At 35.0% G+C, this 20,114-nt stretch overlaps 1 long non-coding RNA gene across 1 annotated transcript; it reads right to left on the bottom strand.

The window, feature by feature from the left end:
- Positions 1-14,641: 14,641 nt before the first annotated feature.
- LOC104233866 (uncharacterized) lies at positions 14,642-17,842 on the bottom strand. Its single transcript, XR_712762.2, has 5 exons — positions 17,436-17,842; positions 17,201-17,314; positions 16,593-16,670; positions 16,277-16,389; positions 14,642-14,928 (listed from the first exon to the last, which is right to left on the bottom strand). It is a non-coding gene; the product is annotated as an uncharacterized lncRNA (long non-coding RNA).
- Between the last annotated feature and the right edge of the window lie 2,272 nt (positions 17,843-20,114).

Raw genomic sequence — 20,114 nt, 5'->3', positions numbered from 1 at the left:
TTTAATCCCGAATCGAGGAAAAGAATGACTCTGTATTACAGTCCATGAACCAGAAATCCGGATAAGGAATCCTGTTAACCCGAGAGAAGGTATTAGGCATTCCCGGGTTCCATGGTTCTAGCATGGTCGCTCAACTGTCATATTCGGCTTAATTAACTGATTTTATATAATTATGAACCTATGTGCAAATTTTAACCTTTAGCCGCTTTTATTATTTTTTATTTATTGTTATTATTTTACGGAGAATTGCAACATTGTGAAAACGTATTTCAGACCACGTCACAATCAATGCACCCGTGGTTATCGACACATTTCAACTCCGTTGAGATTTGGATTTGGGTTACATAAATGCACACCCATATTTAAGAAAATAATTTGTTAAAGACGCGCCTAGAGCGACTAGCGTATTGTTGTTTTGGGAAAGGCCGCAAAGTGTGCTATGCGACCTATCTCGGAGTCTAAGCATTTGAAATAACTATACGTTGAGGGCCCCGTAATTTGCAATTTTATTCAGCGAGGCTCGTCTCATTCATTATTCTTTTAGAGAATTTGCAACGTCGTGGAAATGCATCTCGAACCACGTCACAATCAATGTACCCATGATTAGAGACATATTTCGACTTCGTTGCGATTTGTATTTGGGTCGCATAAATGCGCACCCTAGTTTAGGAAGGTAAATTATTTAACTAACGCGCCTAGAGCAATTGCGTGTTTACAACTTTGCGAGGGCCATAGAATTTGCTAAATGACACGCCTCGAATTCTAAGGATTAAAATACTAATTAAGTGAGGGCCATGCATTTTGAGATTTTATTTGGCACGACACACCTCAATTTTATTAAAGGAAAGGCATTCAACTAAGTGAATTACGGATATTCGTTTTTAAATCGTACTCGTATCATGCGAACGTGTACACAATTACAATAATAGATTGAAAATGCACCTAAAAGTATGCCAGCGATGTGAAGTAACCGACTTGATTAAATTACATTGATAAAGACAATAAATTTTACAATATCCGAAGATTAAACATGAGTAAGCTTAATAAATGCCTTATTCAATACATAAACTTTGTCCAAACCAAGATTTCAATTAATTCCTATTCAAAAGATAAATGACGCCCCCATTAATCCAGTTAAATGAAACAACCAAAGCTGAGAATTAACACAACTTTCAAGAACTATCATTACTGCAGAACTTCAGGAACATCTACTATTATACAATTTTAAGCACATGTATTACTCTGCCAAAAGAGAACAATAGATACCAGATTCGTGACGAAATAGAGCTTCAAAATTAACAGCGTGAAAAAAGAAGAAGGAAAGAACGGTACCTGTTAATGTGTTAAAGCAATAGTACATGGACAGAAATCGAGCAAACACTACAACCCAAAACTCAAAACAACTGACGCTTGAACCAAAGATGCCGGACAGATCTCAAATCGGAAACAAGAAGCGACGATCTCAAACGGACCTCTCCCTGGCCAGAAATTGAATTCGAAAACTGTTTTGAAGAGCTGAAACTTTGAGCTCTCTGAACTCTAAACCTATAATGGTAGTAAAAATGAGTTTTGCTTCTTGGTGTTAATGGTGGAACGCAGCTGATTTTGGATGGCTTTCATGACTCATCAACTGTTGGTTTTGACGACGAACTGGACGGAAATGGTGGTGGTCGTAGGAACTGTTTGGATGGAGCTGGTTTCAATGGAGGAAGAAGGCGAGATACTGGTTTTTTTCCGGCCAGTTATGGGGTCGTTTGCTGGTGGTTGCGGAGAGGTTTGGAGGTGGGGAAGACGATGGGGGAAGGACGTGAAGCAGCTGCAGCAACTGCTGCTCGACGGAGTGGTCGATGAGACGGAAAACTGGTATCGTTTGGACGTGAAAGAAGAAGAAGCAATGGCCAACCTTTTCGTTTTTTTTTTCGTTTTCTTCAGTCCAAAAGATGAAGAAGAAGGTGAACAGTACCTTCTTCAATTTTTTTTTAAAATTTTTGTTTTTTTCTCCCCCTTAGCTTCTAGCCTTGTCCGTGTATATAAAAGCATGTGATGGGTCTCACGTGTACAAGCGTGAGAGACAAATGTCTCCAAATGTGAGCCCCATCACATTGTGTTCTGTTCATGTTCCCCATGAGTGTCCCCCATGTGTGGTGGGTTTGGATTGTTGTGGGCTAGGTCCGAAAATTAGGCCTAGAAACGGGTAGTTTGAACCCAAATATTATTCTTTGCCCAGACCCGAGAATAAAAATACGGTGTTATTCAATTAATCCTATGCAAGCAAATTAACTACCAAAATAAGACTAACATTTAAAACAAAACTATTTCTTTTTTTTTTTGTATTTTTTTCAAGATTAAAATAGCTACAAAGCATAAATAAAACTATTTTTGTCATTTTCGTTTTTATATAAAGATAAAATATAAAGTACTATTTTTTGTATTTTTCAAGATTAAAATGGCTACAAAACGTTAATAATTTTTTTTGTAATTTTTGAAATTATACAACGATAAAAACATAAAGTACTATTTTTATATTTTTTAAGTTTAAAATGACTACAAAACATTAATAAAACTATATTTTTTATAATATTCAAAATTATATCAAGTACAAAAATAAGGTACTATTTTTTTGTATTTTTTCAAGTTTATGAGAAATACATAAGCTAAAATTTATATGTATATTTTTTGTAATTTTTCTTTTGCGACGAAATAAAGTAAAAATAGTCAAAATAGCTATATTAGACCCAATTTAAATATTCACGCTAAAAATGTGAAAACTAGCGGGGAGGGTCAAAAATCACACGTCTACAAAAGTAATGAATAAAGACATGCAAGACATGATTGGATGAATAGCACACAACTCACATTTGAGGGAGGTTTGAGTGAAATAAAGGGAATAAATATTGTTGTGTGGTTACATTAATATGTCATTGGTCTCGTACATGTGATACACCAAAATATTTTGGCATGCCTTATAAAAATTATTAAAGGCAAAATTAAAGCAAGAAATAATTTTGCTTATGATAATTTTGACCATGACAATTTATTATGATATAAGTTTCTCAGTGAAGGAGACATTTACCATATAAATAGTACGATAAAAGATCTTGTAGTACAAAAATTATTAAGAGCTCCGAAAAACTAATTTGTTACTATCCGGATGAATAAAATTATTCATGACATTGATATTGTAAAGTCTCAAAAGAAACTTTTTGAGTTTCAAATGTATAAGTCAAAGTGGTTTTCATATTGCGATATTAAATGAAGGAAGATTGAATATCTTCTCTCTAATCATACCGGGTAAATATGAAAGGTTACCCGATTTTGTTTCCATTTGTACTACACAAATATAAGCATGATGCTTGAATCATATGCCACAAGTAAACTACAGGTTTACTAAAATAAATAATAGTTGGCATAACCGGTTGACCATCCCGGTTCAATTATGATGCGAAAAAATTAATTGAGAATTACATTGGCATATATTGAAGAACAGAAGATTCTTCAAGAATTCTCTTGTGCTGCTTATTCTCATGATATATCAGTTAAGGTTGGGATTGTATCCCTTGATTTCTGGAACAAATAAAAGGTGATAAATATATGGGCTCAGTCACCTGCCATGTGGACTGTTTACCATTTTAATAGATGCATCTATTCTATGGTCACATGTGCATTTGTTATCAACTTGCAGTTTGGCTTTTGCAAGATTGCTTGCTCAAATTATTAGAGCACAGTTCCAGAATATAAATTATGATGATTTATCTTGATAATACTGGTAAATCCAAGTTGGTTTAGCAGAAATTGTATGCCTCCAATTATAGCTAAATCATTGGTTATGAGAACAAAACTCCCAAAAATAAAATTTGGTATGAGTTATATTATTTAATATACAGCAACACTTGTACGCATCTAGCCAAGTTATAAAAATTTCTCCTTATAAAATCGGTTCAGGGTCAGGAACCAAATAATTTCTATATAGAAATATGGATGTGCTATATGATTTAATTATGCCACCAAAATGCATAGAGATGATTTCCTAAAGAAGCTTGGGAAATGTGTTGGTGATCCCAACATTAGGGGGAGAAAATGGGCGGCTGAGAAAGTGATACGTGAAATGAATTATTATGAATACATATAGATCCTCGTACAAGAAAATATGAACTTGAAGTTCAAGTGATAATTCATTTATAAATTATTGCCAGACGCATTTGCTGACCCAAAGCTAAATGTCATATTTCAGCTGCTAATGCTCCAAATAGAATAAAGTCCATGAGGGACAGAGTCTATGGCACACATGAAGTGTAACAGACCAATCAGTTCCAAAGATAAAACTCCTTGAAGAAGGAGAAGGGCAAATATTCAAAATGGTCATAATAAGGAGGCAAGTGCCCTAGAAGAGCACCACGACATAACACTTCATAAGACCTCATGGCAGAGGCTCAGGTACCTGAAAATAATGAGATAAAGAGATCTCAATAAGTTATGTCTTTATTAGGTAATAATGGAACCAACGTAAAGTGATCATCGATGATATTGTTAATATAATGTAGCGCTCAATATTATTAATATTGACGAGGAACTTGAGCGCAAATCTGTCATGAAATTTGGACAGATAAATGATTGGCCAAAATAAAATAAAAAAAATATGCAATCAAGATTGATTTCACCTGAAAAAAGTGAAGTTGGACGGATAGTCCAAACACCTGAAAGTATTAAGCCAGTGAAGGTATAAATGTGTTCTTGTGCGAAGAAAGACAAGTCGATAGACATAAAGACGACTTGTGTCACAAGAAGATTTGTAAATATCCTGGCATTTCAGGTTTTAATCTGGCAATATATGAAAAACTTGATATGCGTATAATGGAAATTATTGAAAGATTTAAATTGTTCTGAAGCATATTGTGGTTTCCAAGAAATTTATTAAATAAAGCTTCAATAATATTTATACGGATTGAAATAATCAGGGCGCATGTGGTATAATAGCCCAAGAGAGTACTTGTTGAAAGAAGGGTACAAGAATAATTCAATTTGTCCTTGTGTCTTTATAAAAGGATCTAGATTTGAATTTGTTATAATCGCCGTGTATGTTGATGATTCAAATATCATTAGAACTCTCGGGGAGCTTCTTGAAACAGTAGACTGTTTAAAGAAAGAATTTGAAATGAAAGATCTTGTAAAGACAAAAATAAAATTTTGTCTTGGTCTACAAATTGAGTATATGAAAGATGAAATTTTTGTCCATCAATCAGCATACACTGAAAAGATTTTAAAGTGATTCTATATGGATAAAGCACATCCATTGAGTACCCTGATGGTTGTGAGATCACTCGATATAAATAAAGATCTATTCATACCTCATGAAAATACTGAAGAACTTCTTGGTCCTGAAGTACCACATCTTAGTGCAATTGATGTACTAATGTATCTTGCTAACACTACAAGGGGTGACATAACTTTTTCAGTTAATGTCTTAGTAAGATATAGCTATGCTCCTACAAGGAGACATTGGAATGAAATCAAACATATATTGCGTTATCTAAAAGGGACTACTGATGTGGCCTTATTTTATGGCAATGATTGCACTCCCGATCTTGTTGGTTATGCCGATATAGAGTATTTATCTGACACACACAAGGCTTGATCTCAAACATGCTATGTGTTTACATGTGGATGCACTGTCATATCTTGGCGATCGACTAAGCAATAAATCGTGGCTACTTCTTCTAATCATGCTGAGATAATTGCTATTCATGAAGCAAGTCGAGAATGTATTTGGTTGAGGTTTATAATATATCTTATCCGAGACAAATGTAGTTTGAAGTGTAACAAACTACCCATAATTTTGTATGAAGATAATGCAACATCCATAGCCTAATTGAAGGGATGATTCATAAAAGGAGATAAGACAAAGCACATTTCACCAAAGTTATTTTTCACACATGATCTTCAAAAGAATGGTGATATCAATGTGCAACAGATTCGTTCAAGTGATAATATGGTTGATTTGTTCACCAAATCTCTACTAACGTCAACCTTCAAGAAACTGGTGTACAAGATTGGGATGCGAAAGCTGAAGAATGTGAACTGAGGCTCTAATCAGGGAGAGTTAATACGCGGTGTACTCTTTTTTCCTTACAACGTTTTGTCCCACCGGGTTTTCCTTGCAAGGTTTTTAACGAGGCAACCAAAAGGCGTATTTCTAAATATGTGTACTCTTTTTCCTTCATTAGGTTCTTTTTTTCCCATAGGGGTTTTTCCTAATAAGGTTTTAACGAGGCACATTATTTATGGACATCCAAGGGGGAGTGTTATGATAAATATCATATTATGGTGGATGTCTACTCTTCCTCCATGATCTTCATGTCAAATTCTTAATGACATATTCAATGACATATTTTCTATGTTCAATGACATATTCCATGACATATTTTCTTTACTTTTCATGCCTATATAAAGACCTTGTAATAGATAGGAAAATACACACAATTGAAGAAGAAAATCTCTTCCTTTCTCTCTATCTCTATTTCTTGTTCATGTTTTACTAAATTGTCTTTATTTCTTATTCATGTTTTACTAAATTGCTTTTATTTCATAACAATAACAATGAATAAGAAAAAAAGTACGGAGAATGAGGGCAATTTTAAAGAGATTTTAGTTGTGGTTGAATCGTGAATGTCAAATATGCTATTGTACGTTGACACTAATAAAGGGTAATCCACTAAGCAATTAAACAAATATCTAAGCTTAGTGATTCTCAGGGAATAATGATTAATTATCCTGTTAATCAAAGTCGGCCACCCTGATTAATTCTAACCTTGACATTTTCACTATTGACTTGCATATTCCCACCAAATTGTTCATTAATAATACTGCCAAAACTAAAAGAGTTTATTTTTGTACATCGACATTGTACAACTTTAATTTATACACAACCATACTAAGATGATAACTACAAGAATAGATAAATATTTATAGACACCTTAATTTGATAACCTAAATGTACAATATATAACACGTTATAACCAATAATTAAATGATATTGTAAGAATTAGTTTAGTTCAAACTAAAAACTAGGGTAGCCTGGTTGGTTCTGGTGGTAAAATATGTTATGTTGAGGTAGAGGCAAACCCGAAGATAAAGAAAAAAAAGAACATCAAATTTTAACGTGGAAAACCCTTCAAATCGAAGGTAAAAACTACGGGATCCAAAGATCCAAAAAGCTATACTATAACAATAAGAGGGTTACAAATGTTCTTCAAATTGGCTACACAATAATTGCCAAACACACGCAACAATAGCAACAAAAGCAGCGACAAATCAATTGAAGAAAGATGAGAAGTCACAAAACTAGAGCTGTTGTTCGGGGCACAAAATCAGATGCTATAGGTCTCCAAAATTCGATCTCCACTGTTCAAACAAAGACCAAGATGTTACGAACATTTAGTCAAAATTTCAGCCCGATCCAATGGTTACAAATCAGAAAACGTGATTTGAAGTTGGCTGGTTGGAATAAAATTTGCAGCAAAACGAATACTTTTCTTCCCTCTTCTCTCTTGATGAAAGCTCTCTCAAAAATCACTCTTATGTGCTTAAGTCTTTCAAAGACTTGTACCAATGAGCATAGAATAATTCTTCAAGCTTGTCTTATTTATAGATCATGTGTGGTGCTTTCTTTTAAAGCTAAAATCAACTCTAAATAGGAACAAAATCGAATTCAATTTCGAATAGGAATGAAAACCAAAGGAGAATAGGATTAGGCCATTAGGCCTTTGGCTGGACAACATGGACATGGGCCCAACATACTCCCGCTCCAGCCAAGGGGCCAAATATATATGTCTTCAAGTAGAGGAAATATTGACAAGCTTCATGCCTGCTAATTTTCTGCAAAATATATGCTTATCTGCAAGCTTAACTACGAAGTCCTCAGACTGCTCCATATAAATCTCATAATCCAAATCACTATGAAGAAAAGCAGCATTGATATCCATCTGCTCAACCTCTAAATCTAGACTTGTGGCTAAGCCTAGAACCACATGAATAGAAGACATCTTCACAACAGGGGAGAAAAATTCATCAAAGTCAACTCCCTTCTTCTGGCCAAAACCTTTAAGAACTAACCTCGCTTTGTACCTAGGAGCAGAGGTATGGTTATCTTGCTTTGTTCTTAATATCTTGATAAATCTCTCTTACCCTTCGGCAATTTTACTAACTCATATGTGCCATTCTCATGGGGCGACTTTATCTCATCTTCCATGGCTTCTATCCACTAATCTTTGTGAGTATCTTGCATGAATTTATTATAGCTCCCATGTTCTCCCATGTCAGTCAAAAGTACATACTCATTAGGAGGATAGCACATGGAGTTTTGCTTCTCCCTTATAGATCTTCTAAGAGAGGTATCAGAAGCATTCGAAGTAGTTACCTGAGCAGGAATTGGTTGCTGATCAACCATAACTTCATCAACTGGAGCATCCATAACATCTATACCATGATGATCATTTTGATCTTGATAACTATATTCATTATTGTCTTGGGTTCCTTCATGTGCAATAGGTGCTTTGGCCATAGAAACTGGATCAATATCAACTAAGCTCTCATTACTCTGAGAATCTATCTTCTCAGCTTTGTCAATATCTTTAATAGTCTGGTCTTCGAAGAATATTGCATCACGACTTCTAATAAGTTCATTGTCAACTGAACATAAAAACGATACACAAACTCATCTTGACCATAACCGATAAAGATGCACTGCTTAGTTTTGACATCCAGTTTCGATCTCTCATATTTAGAAATATGCACACAAGCTTTAAACCCAAAAACTATCGGGTGATCATAAGAAACATCTTTGGCAAACCAAACTTTACCTGAGACATCACCATCCAAAGTAATAGCAGGAGACAAATTGATAACACATGCAACAGTGTTAAGTGCTTCCACCCAAAATGTATTTGGAAGTTTAGCCTCTGAAAGCAAATATCTAACACTCTCAACTAGAGTTCTATTCATACTTTCTGCCAAACCATTCAATTGAGGCATCTTGGGGGGAGTTTTTTATGACGAATTCCTTGTAATAATTATCAAATGAAACACAATATTCACCACCATTGTCAATGCGAATACATTTTAATTTCTTCTCCATCTGTCTCTCAGCTAAGGTCTGAAATTCCTTAAACACGCCAAGTGCTTGATCTTTAGATTTCAAAGGATACACCCAGAGTTCACGAGAATGATCATCCATGAAGGTCACAAAGTAAAGTGCACCGCCTTTTGACTTTACTTTAAAAGGACCACATAAATCAGAATGTACTATCTCCAATAAATTGGGGCTTTCGTGAGGAAAATGGGCTACGAAAAGAAACCTTTTTCTGTTTGCCAGCTAAACAATGGATACACCTTTTCAGCTTTGCTTGTTTCACTCCATAAAGTAAACTTTTTTTAGCCAAATATGTAATCCCCCTTCTTGCTCATATGACTCAATCTTCTATGCCACAATTCTAATAAAGTGTCACTTTCCACCAGATTTATAGAGTCAGTAAGAGTAGAGCCCTGTGTTATATATAAATGACATTACTTGACTCCTCGATCCACTACTAACGAGCCCTTGATGAGCTTCCATTGACCATTAAAGAGGGAATTATGGTAACCTTCACCGTCTAATCTTCATGCGGAGATCAAATTGAAAGGAAATTCTGGAGCATGCTTGACATCTTGAAGAACTAACGTTGAACCATTATTAGTTTTCAAACAAATTATGCCAACACTAAACACCTTAACTTCACTGCATTGCTCATGTTTAATTCTCTAGAATCAACATGAGTATAAGATGAGAAAAAGTCTTTTCTTGGCGTGACATGTGAGGTAGCTCCAGAATCTACTATCCAGCTCGTCTCATGGGATACCAAATTGATGAAGTTTTCATCATAAGCAAAAAGAAGGTCATCTTGAACAATAGCAACAACATTGTTCTCGTTATTTTTAACTTTCTTTCCTTCTCTAATGTCTTGCTTCAACTTGTGGCAAAACCTTTTGCTATGTCCTTTCTTGCCACAATGGTTGCATGTAATATTAGAGTATGTGGACCTTGACTTACTTCTACTTTTACATCTATTCCTCGAACCTTTTGTTCTATCTCTCCCCTGGTCTTCTGTAACCAAGATATCTACTTGTGAGGACAAACCCTGAGATTTTCTCCTTACTTCTTCGTTCAACACACCACTCTTGGCATATTTCATGGTCACCTTACCTCCAGAAGCTCAATTTGTCAAAGAAACACGAAGAGTTTCCCAAGAGACCGACAGAGTATTAAGAAGCCAAAGTCCTTGTATCTCATCATCAAAATTAACTCCCATTCCAGACAGCTGAACAAGGATGCCCTGAAAATTATTTATGTAATCAAGGATAGGGCTGCCTTCCTTGTACTTAAAGCTCATCAATTGCTTTAGCAGGAACAATTTGTTGTTCCCAGTTTTTTAAGCATAAAGAGTCCCTAGCTTTTCCCACAATGATCTCGCATGTGTCTTATTCACAATATGATTGCGAACATTATCTTAAACCCATTGTCGTATATATCCACATACTTGTTGGTGCTCGAAATCCCAATCTTCATCAATTATAATCTCGGGTTTATGAGCTGCAAAAACGGGTAGATGCATCCTCTTCACGAACAACAAATCTTTCATCTTGCTTCTCCAAATATTATAATTGCTCCCATTTAAACATACCATCTTGCTCATATTCGCCTCCATTCCGTAAAAATCTGGATAAATAACCAAGGCTCATTTAGAAATGGTCTTGTTGATATATATTGAGTGGAAATTAATTGAAATATTATAAGTTATGTGTGAAGCGAATCATTGTTAAAGTAATTATGGTCCTTCAACTTATTAATTTGTCAGCGGGAAAACTTACAGATTGAGATATGATAATTTTTTAGAAAAACAAAAGATTCCTTCATTTTTTTGAACTTTTGAGCACCGGACTAGGAGAGAGGATTGCGTCACATGCATGGGAACATATGCAACCGTGATAAATGATAGATATGTTAGTTAACATGCCATTCATCTAAATTAGAGATGACAAAAATCAACCCATTTTTCGGCAGTAATTCGTTCAAGTTTAAGCAGGTTGGGTTATGTCACCAAATTCAATTCACAAGACAACATCGTTGAAAGCCTGAAACGAACAAAGCAAGCGAAGAGAGAGAGAGTCCACCTTCTCTCTAATTTTCCTCCATAATACATCCAAATATAACTACAAACCAAATTTGCCCTTCCCAAATTGGAGCTACTCCAGTCACTAAAATGCTCCAGCAGAAGGTAATTCTCTGGATTATGCAGCTTTACTTGGAGGTTCAAACAACAATGGTACTGCTACTAAGAAAAAGATTTTTTTTAAAAAAATAAAATCCACTAGGTAGAGTGCGCAGTGCCCAGGGTTATATATATATATATATATATATATAACCCAATAATAATCCCACTAGCAAGGTCTGGAGAGGGTAATAATCCCACTGGCAAGGTCTGGGGAGGGTAGAGTGTACGAAGACCTTACCCCTACCCCTACCCGGAGGGGTAGAGAGGCTGTTTCCGGGAAAGCCTCAAAGGAGGACACAAAACCTAGCTCCAGGATTATGGTGGATATCCAATTGTCTGTCAAGAAGTGACAATTAACTGAATCCTGTACAAGGTGTGAAGTTAGACCTATAAAATGGTGCCATATGCCTTTCCATAATGGATTAGCAAATGGACCCCAAAAACCGAAGAAAACAAGGTCAACTATGCAAAAAATGATGGAAGGAATCCTTCCATTTATAGAGAAAACAATACCATACAACCATGAGTGGAGAGTAGTTCTGTAACACAATAAAGTTGTCTTCATCATAGCTTTAAAAGTCAATGTGAAGAGATGTAGAAGAGTGATTGATGAGGGGTGGGCAATGAACTGTCTGTATGTGATGCCCTTGAAAAAAGAGATGGAGCACTGTTGTGTAGCCATTTGGATGTCCATGAGCTGCCTGTTTTGTAGGCACTTTGGTGTTCGAGAAAATGCTTCAATATTATGTCCAGACCCATTGGGATAGATAATGGTATGCTGTTGATGACAGGGAATAAGTCTGATGTTTTCAGTTAGAATATGCAGTGATGATGACCTGGAGGCTGCTTGATGATATAACATAATGGTCATATATGTTTGAACTCTTAAGCATGTTCCCACGAGTCCCTATCATCAATGTTTGAGTGTGATCTGTGTGCTAAATTGGCATGATCTTTGAAACGGGTCCTAGATTATTGATGTACTTCCAACAGACTGAGCATCTGGGATGCTGATACCATACCTTGGGATTTCATCAATGATCTAGACCTGTCAGTTGTACCAACAAAATTCAGCAAATAAGTTAGTAGTAAAGGAGGACCATTGCCCTTCTCCCCGGAAGAGGAGAATGAGTAAGGCATTTTTCTCAAGTCCTTGTGGATTCCGAGAGTTGATGTGCTGCACTCATTTAGGGAGGACTATTGTAGGCTTAGGAAATAATGCCCTCAGTCCTGTGAGTAGAATAGTATGGCATTGCTCTCAGGTTCTTATGGATTTAGAGTGTTGATTGGGATAATGAACTATAACTACAAGTTTGTGGTGCTCCATAATTCTGAGATGAGGGTTGTGTCAAGTTTAATTCACTGTTATAGCTTCTGTGTTGGGCAATCGAAGGTTGTGATACTACCAATTGGTTAGCATTGCATGGGTGATAAATAATGACAAGGATATCCCAACTGTATTTCATCAGGTAAAGCTGGCTATGTGTGTGCATGGAAGAGTGAGGAATAATATATGGGAAACTCTCTCTCTCCCTCCGTCCTTGGGTTATGGGAGTGTATCACAAATCCCAGGTTCTTGTGGGTTCTGAGATTTGGTGTTACATTTGGGGTGTTGACTGTGGGGGTGGATATCTTAATGAATTTGTATTATTGTTGAAATGAAGTAGAGTTGTTGAGAGATATTGTTGATGGTATAGTGATATTAGGGTATTGAGCTATTAATTATTTGTATGAAATCTTCTATGTTCTGTATTGGTTGTTAGATATGGGTTCTTCATAAGCCACAACTCTTTATAGTATTGATACAGCCCCAATAGATTAAGTACTGCGCGTGCTAATACTATTCCTTGGAGGCAACACTATGAGTGTGTCCTTTGTATTTGCACAGAATAACAAACAAATTAGTGTAAAACAGACTATTCATTACTGTTGATTTGCATTGCTTTTATGGTGGACTTATCATCTGAACCACCATTCATGTTCCTGTTGCTGGGGTATTATTTCATGATGTTCATTTGGACAAAAAGGTATGCTCCCCTTAGCTTATCTCAGACAACCATAACCATGAGAAGTGGTAAAGGCCAAATATGGAGGGGTAATAATTCTTTGTATTTTTCATTGAGGGAGGACTATTGTAGGCTTTGGGCAATAATGTCCTCAGTCTTGTGAGTGGAATAGTAAGGCATTGCTCTCAAGTTCTTATGGATTCTGAGTGTTGATTGGGATTGTGAACTATAACTGCAAGTTTGTGGTGCTCTATAGTTCTGAGATAAGGGTTGTCTCAAGTTTAATTCACTGCTATAGCTTTTGTGTTGGGTATATGGAGGTTGTGATACTATCAATTAATTAGCATAGCATGATTGATAAACAGTGATAAGGATATCCTAGTTGTATTTAATCGGGTAAGGCTAGCTATGTGCGTTCATGGAAGAGTTAGGACTGGTATATGGGAAACATTTTCTCTTTCTTTTTGGGTTATATGGGTTCTTCATAAGCCACCACTCTTTATAGTATTGATAGACCTCCAATAGACTGAGCACTGCGGGTGCTAATACCATACCTTGGAGGCAATGCTATGAGTGTGTCCTTTGTACTTTCATCGAATAACTAAGAGATTAGTGTAAATTTGACTATCCATTGCTGTTGATTTGAATTGCTCATATGGTGGCCTTATCATCGGGTAGTATTTCATGATGATCATTTGGACAAAAAGGTATGCTCCCCTTAGCTTGTCTCTGTCAACCATAACCATGAGAAGTGGTGGAGGCCAAATGTGGTGGGGTAATGATTCTTTGAGTTATTCTATGAGGGAGGACTGTTGTAGGCCTTGGAAATAATGTTCTCAGTCTTGCGAGTGGAATAGTATGGCATTGCCCTCAGGTTCTCACTACAGAAAAACGCTGAATTTGTAGAGGTTTTATTTACATATTGCGGCGGTTTCTTACTTTTACGGCTGTTTCCAAAACTCCCGCAATAATGTTCGCCGCAATCAATTTGCGGGGGTTTTTTGACAGACCGCCGTTATCATATAGCGGCGGGTATTTGACAGTGGTATAACCTCCGCAATTTGATAGTTTGGCTATCACTTATTAAAAAATAGCAGAGGTCTAAACCCCCGCAATTTCTTTATTTAACCCCCACAATTATAACACAATATTATTATAGGTTAAATAGTAGCAATTATCAACTCCGTTATTCATTAAATATTTTTTTCATGCAATATAATGTTACTCCTTAACTGTTCCAATTTCAAATATATTAATATAATGAAGCATCAACAAATTATATAAATTGCTTACTAGAATCAAGTAACATCAATATATTAATAAACCACACAATACATTAAATTAAATTATCATTAGTCTCAAAAATTTGCTTTAAACACAACTACTTCAACCATTAAACACAAAACATCAATATATTAATAAACTACGCAATTTCTTTAAATAGAAAATCCACTCCAACCATTATGGACAAAAGATCTACTATGACCATTCAATAGAGTACGATACTTAATTATCTAATACATTTGCAAGCAACTTCAATAGTTGTCGTTAGGATTACTTCCACCGGATGATCTTCTTATATCCATGGGTGAAATGGATCCGCTAGCCGCATCACTTGGCTACAACAAAATCAAAAGAGAATATAATTAACAAATTAACAACTACAACAACAACAACCCAGTAAAATCCCACGAGCGATCAAGAGTAAAAATTTGTCCACGTCTTGAAGAATGAAGTTTATCTCTAGCAACTTGCAGCAAAGGACATATAGTACAGATTTCACACTTCATAAAATTAAGCTTACAGTAAAGTAACAAATTAGCCGACCTAAAATCAGAAAATAGCTAATACTATCATCAGACATTTAAAAGCTTAATGGAATATACTTGACTAGGCATGCTATTCAGTCTCTTTGTTTAGTAAGTATTTGATATAATGGGGTCACCTACAGACCATTACAACAAAATAATTACTCGCTATATACCATTACAACTGAATAATTACTCTCTGCTTATATTAGCTCGGAACACACATATTGTGGCCCCTGAATAACCTATTATAGCACCAATGCTGGCTTGGGTGTCAAACTTACCTCCTTGGTCAATCTAAGTTACCGTCAAAATAGAATAACTCCGGCAGCCATTAAATCCCAATACAGAACAATCAATGTATCAAGATTTCATATTCATCTTGAATTAACAAGAACACAACAATGACTTCCTTAGATTAGAATAAATTAGTAATGTAAGACAACAAGAAAAGTGTATAAAGTATATTCACATCACTCATAAACAGGAAAAATAATCTAAATCACATCTAGCAAGATAAAAGGAAAAACAAAGCAAATTAACAAGGAATATACTCAGTTCATATGAAGTAACAGTAGCTTGAGAGTTGAGACTCAAACAATGAACCAACTAACATTTTGCACCAGCACAAAGCATCAGATGCAAATCAGTATATTGTTGAAAATTCATCACAGTTAGCTAGTACCTGATTCATCAAACCAGACCCCTAAAGAAGTAAAACCACTCCGATATGCTATATTCTGATTCATCAGTAAGAGAGTCAATTGTAGTGTCAATGTACTGTGTATGATAGAGAGAGAGAAAATGAAGTAGGAAAGCGAAGGGAGAAAGAGAGAGAGTATAATTAACAAATTAAGCCATGATATAAAAGTGTTTCATCCAAGATTTTGAAGTAATACCTTTTAAAATAGCCAGTTGCAAAACAATGGAAGTCTGCGTTTTCAGAAGCCATAACTAATTATGTAAGATATTGGGGCATGGAAAACAGAACACTGAAATTTCAAATGACTAAACAAACGTAGAAGCAATCCACTGGGATCTTGACACTACTTGCACATGCAAAAAACAAATTTCAAGAAACATTGCAAGTCCACAACCATGGAGAGCATACATGTTTTACAGTACAAACACAAACAATCAACTAAATCATGACATGTACCTTTGTTGCCACAGACGATTACCCTTCTGAGCCTCCTTTTCACTGAAATTAGGCCACTTGTAGCTTTGATATGCTTCTATGGCACATCTCTCTGATGAGATTTGCAGCATTCCCTGTGGTAAGTACAGGCATGTGAAAACAAGTCTAGATTTTAATATTAAAATGTATAGCTGATGTGGGTTTATGATAAGAGGCAGGTGTTGTATTTTGCCAGAAGGCCCTGAGATAAGGTTAAAACTTGCACTATATCTTGATCTTATATGCATTGATAATGGCCTAATGAAACAGAGATAACAACAAAATACACGTTTCTTACATTCTCATCTAACTTGGGCAAAGATTTGTTTAGTGATTCAGCAGCTGTGGAAACCCCATAGAGATTCACTGCTCTCAGCTACAGAGGCATAGTCTTATCAGCATACCTTCACATTTATTTCTTCTAAACTAGAAAAAGATGAGAGCTCCATTTAAAGAAATAAGGAACACAAAGACACGGAAGTAAATATCCAAGAGGAAGCATTGAGTTAAATTCTATCAGAACTTGAAAAGTTACACTTTCACTTCTTTTTTAGTATGGTAAATAATTTTATTAATAATGGGAAAATCTACGTACAAGAAATATCACTACACAGTCATACACATACACTATTTGTTAGTGGATGGCATAAAAACTTATAATAGTTACGTGTTTAAATTCAACGGAATAACTCTTTATGGTGTACAGTTTTGACTAACTCTGAGTGGACCTTCAGATGCTGATGTATCAATCTACATTCAGCCGAGGTTAAATCATCATAGAAAATAAACAAATAAGATACTATGTTGCAAACACTTCTAACTCAAACAAGTTACATAAATTAACCTACAAAATACACAAAAAATCTAAATTTTAGAACCTAATGTGAAAAGAGAAAGAGGACTTACATCTCGATTTCAACAAAGAGTGTTATATCCTTCTTCGAAATACACCGATTCTACAAAATTTCTGCCGATTCAAAATACAACGATTCTACCAAATTTCTTCAAAATACACCGATTCTACAAATTAACAGAGATAATAAACTTAAAACCCACATGTGAAGAAAGAAAGACAAAAAGGCAAAATCATAGCGAAATAGAAGAGGAATTTGTAGGAAAGAGCAAAATCAAATAAACTTACATCTAATAGATTGATAGATCTGAATTTTTTTTTCATATCTCTTTCACTTTGCAATAGAGGAGGCGCTGAAGAAAAGCAGAGAGCTATTGTATTTGGAATTTTGCAACTACACGGGCTTGAAATCGGAGGAAATGAAGAAGAAATGAAAGAGATTAAGTGAAGGAAAAGAGATTTGCAGTGGCAGTTTTGATTAAGTGAAGAAGAAATGGAATATTTCTATGGGTTTTGATTAAGTGAGAGTGGGCGAGGGTTTCTGAAAATGAAAAAAGCGAAAATGAAAAAGGGGTTTGGGAAAAAATGAGAGGGAAAGGATTAAAAACCAGGGAAATACTGGGTTAGTCGGCGCTATTTTTTAATGGTTGTGGAGATTATCGACCGCCGCAAATATAAACATATTTGTGGGGTAAATAAACCCCCACAATTTGATATAGATTACGGAGGTTATGGTAACCGTCGCAATAAAACCTCTGCAAATTTAGCATTTTTTTGTAGTGTCTCATGGATTCTCAGTGTTAATTGGGATTGTGAACTATAACTGCCTCTTTGTGGTGCTATATATATCTGAGATGAGAGTTGTGTCAACTTTATTTCACTGCTATAGCTTCTGTATTGGGAAATTGGAGGTTGTGATACATGACATGAGTGACAAATAGTGACAAGGATATCCTAGTTGTATTTCATTAGGTCAGGCTGGCTATGTGTGTGCCTGGAAGAGTGAGGAATGATACATGGGAAACTTTTTCTCTCTCTCATTGGGTTACGAGAGTGCATCACTAATGCCAGGTTCTTGTGGGTTCTGAGATTTGATGTTGCATTTGGGGTGTTACTGTGGAGATGGATACTGTTACACCCCGTAAGTTTAACAACCTTGATATCGTGTCATATATATTTGATATGATATTTTGAGTGAAACGTTTTTGGTAAAGAAAAAAAGAAAAGTTTGAAAAATATGATTTTATATAGTTATTTTTATTACTACTTTCGAATATGTTTTAAATTATACACATAATATGAGAAAGTTTATGAGATTTTTTTAATTGCAAATGTAAAAATTATTTTCTTATAAGAAAAGAAGGTTATCTTTTTATTATTTTAAGAATTAAGCGTACAAATGTTTTTACTCTTTATATGAGATTAGAAAAATTGTAAGTTTAGAGTATATATATATATATACATGGATAAATTAATGAAATAATAGTGTATGTATTTATTTTATATGTTATAGTATGTTATATAATGTGTATTAAAAATGAGTAGTATTTTAAGTAAGTTGAGATAATTCTTAATTATGTGGATAATTGGGCTGCTTAATGATTTTGGTGGTAAGATTAACTAGGAAATTAAAATATTTGGGATAAAGATTTACGTGGCAAGCATATAAGATTAAGTAAGATGACTCCTAAAGTCATATTGTTATGTGGCAAAACATTAAGTACGTGAGTCACATTTTAAAAAGGAAGAGTCATATATTCATTAATATGTAAGTCACAAACTCATGCATTTGGTAAGAATTAAAAAATCATTTTGTAATCTCTTAGAAAGTTTCAGCCCAAGAAAACGTTATTATACAAATCGGCAGTTCTACTCAAAGCCATTCTATGCTTATTCCAATTCCCATTAGCTCTTCTTGTGTTTGTACATTAGAATCATCAAAGAGCCAATTTTCCAGCAAAGTTAAGGGTACTTCCGTCTCCAAATTTTGTTTGCTAATTTCCTTTTGGAATAAAAATCCATTTTCATCCTTGAAATTTGGCAAATATTATTTATTGCATTCGACTTGGAAAATTCCAGCATTCTCAAGTGTGAAAGCAGCAAATTTGATCCGTCGTTACATATTTTTCGCAAAGATATGTGTTAGAGGGATTATCAAGAGAATCGGCTCAGGTATGTTAAGGCTAGTTCTTCTTTTTTTGGATGATCCAAGTGACGATACGTAAGCGCAATGATATTCCATAAGTGGTTCCACTCCTAGCAGTTAAGGATGTCCATGTTATTCATTCCCGTAAAGTAATATTCAAGCATGTCTAAGTACGTATATAGTTCTCTATTGAGGTATATGATAAAGATATTAATGTTCATAATATAAGTGACATATGCACCTACAATCACAACTAATTTGTTCTAACAGAAGATGTTAAAATACAAGAAAGTGTTTGTCAACTGCTATACTATGTCCGCAAGAAGAATAGTCTTCAGCTATTATTGTTTATCTGTTGGTTTCCAAAGATAGTTTCAGCTAGTAATATGTTCTTGCAATAATATTTTTCCTTTCAATGACTTTCATAAGCAATTCACTCAAGGAAAGAAGATATATCTCCTGAACTAATTATCTATAAAAAAAAAAGGGTGAAGCTTATAATGAATAAAGATAATCTTGAATTTTCTAATATTAAAAAAAATATACTATTTTTAACTGAAGCTGTGACAATTAGCCAAAAAGTATTAAATTGAAATATTATGGAAAAGGAGAACTTGCCTTTTGAAGTTAGTGTTTGATTGTGATTCTAATGGGTGGTGGATATTGACAACATATTTGTGGTTGAGATATTTTATAAAGATGTTAATGTTTATAATATAGTGATACATGCATCTTCATGTATTTACCACCGTGCTACGGCCGGTCGGACAATTACCACCGGTTAGACACTTATGTATAATTATTTACCACCGGTTGGGCAG

The sequence above is a fragment of the Nicotiana sylvestris genome, chromosome 9 (assembly GCF_000393655.2).
Source record: "Nicotiana sylvestris chromosome 9, ASM39365v2, whole genome shotgun sequence".
NCBI classification, from domain to species: domain Eukaryota; kingdom Viridiplantae; phylum Streptophyta; class Magnoliopsida; order Solanales; family Solanaceae; genus Nicotiana; species Nicotiana sylvestris.
The sequence above is the reverse complement of the archived record's forward strand: the minus strand, read 5'-3'. Positions and strand labels throughout refer to the sequence as shown.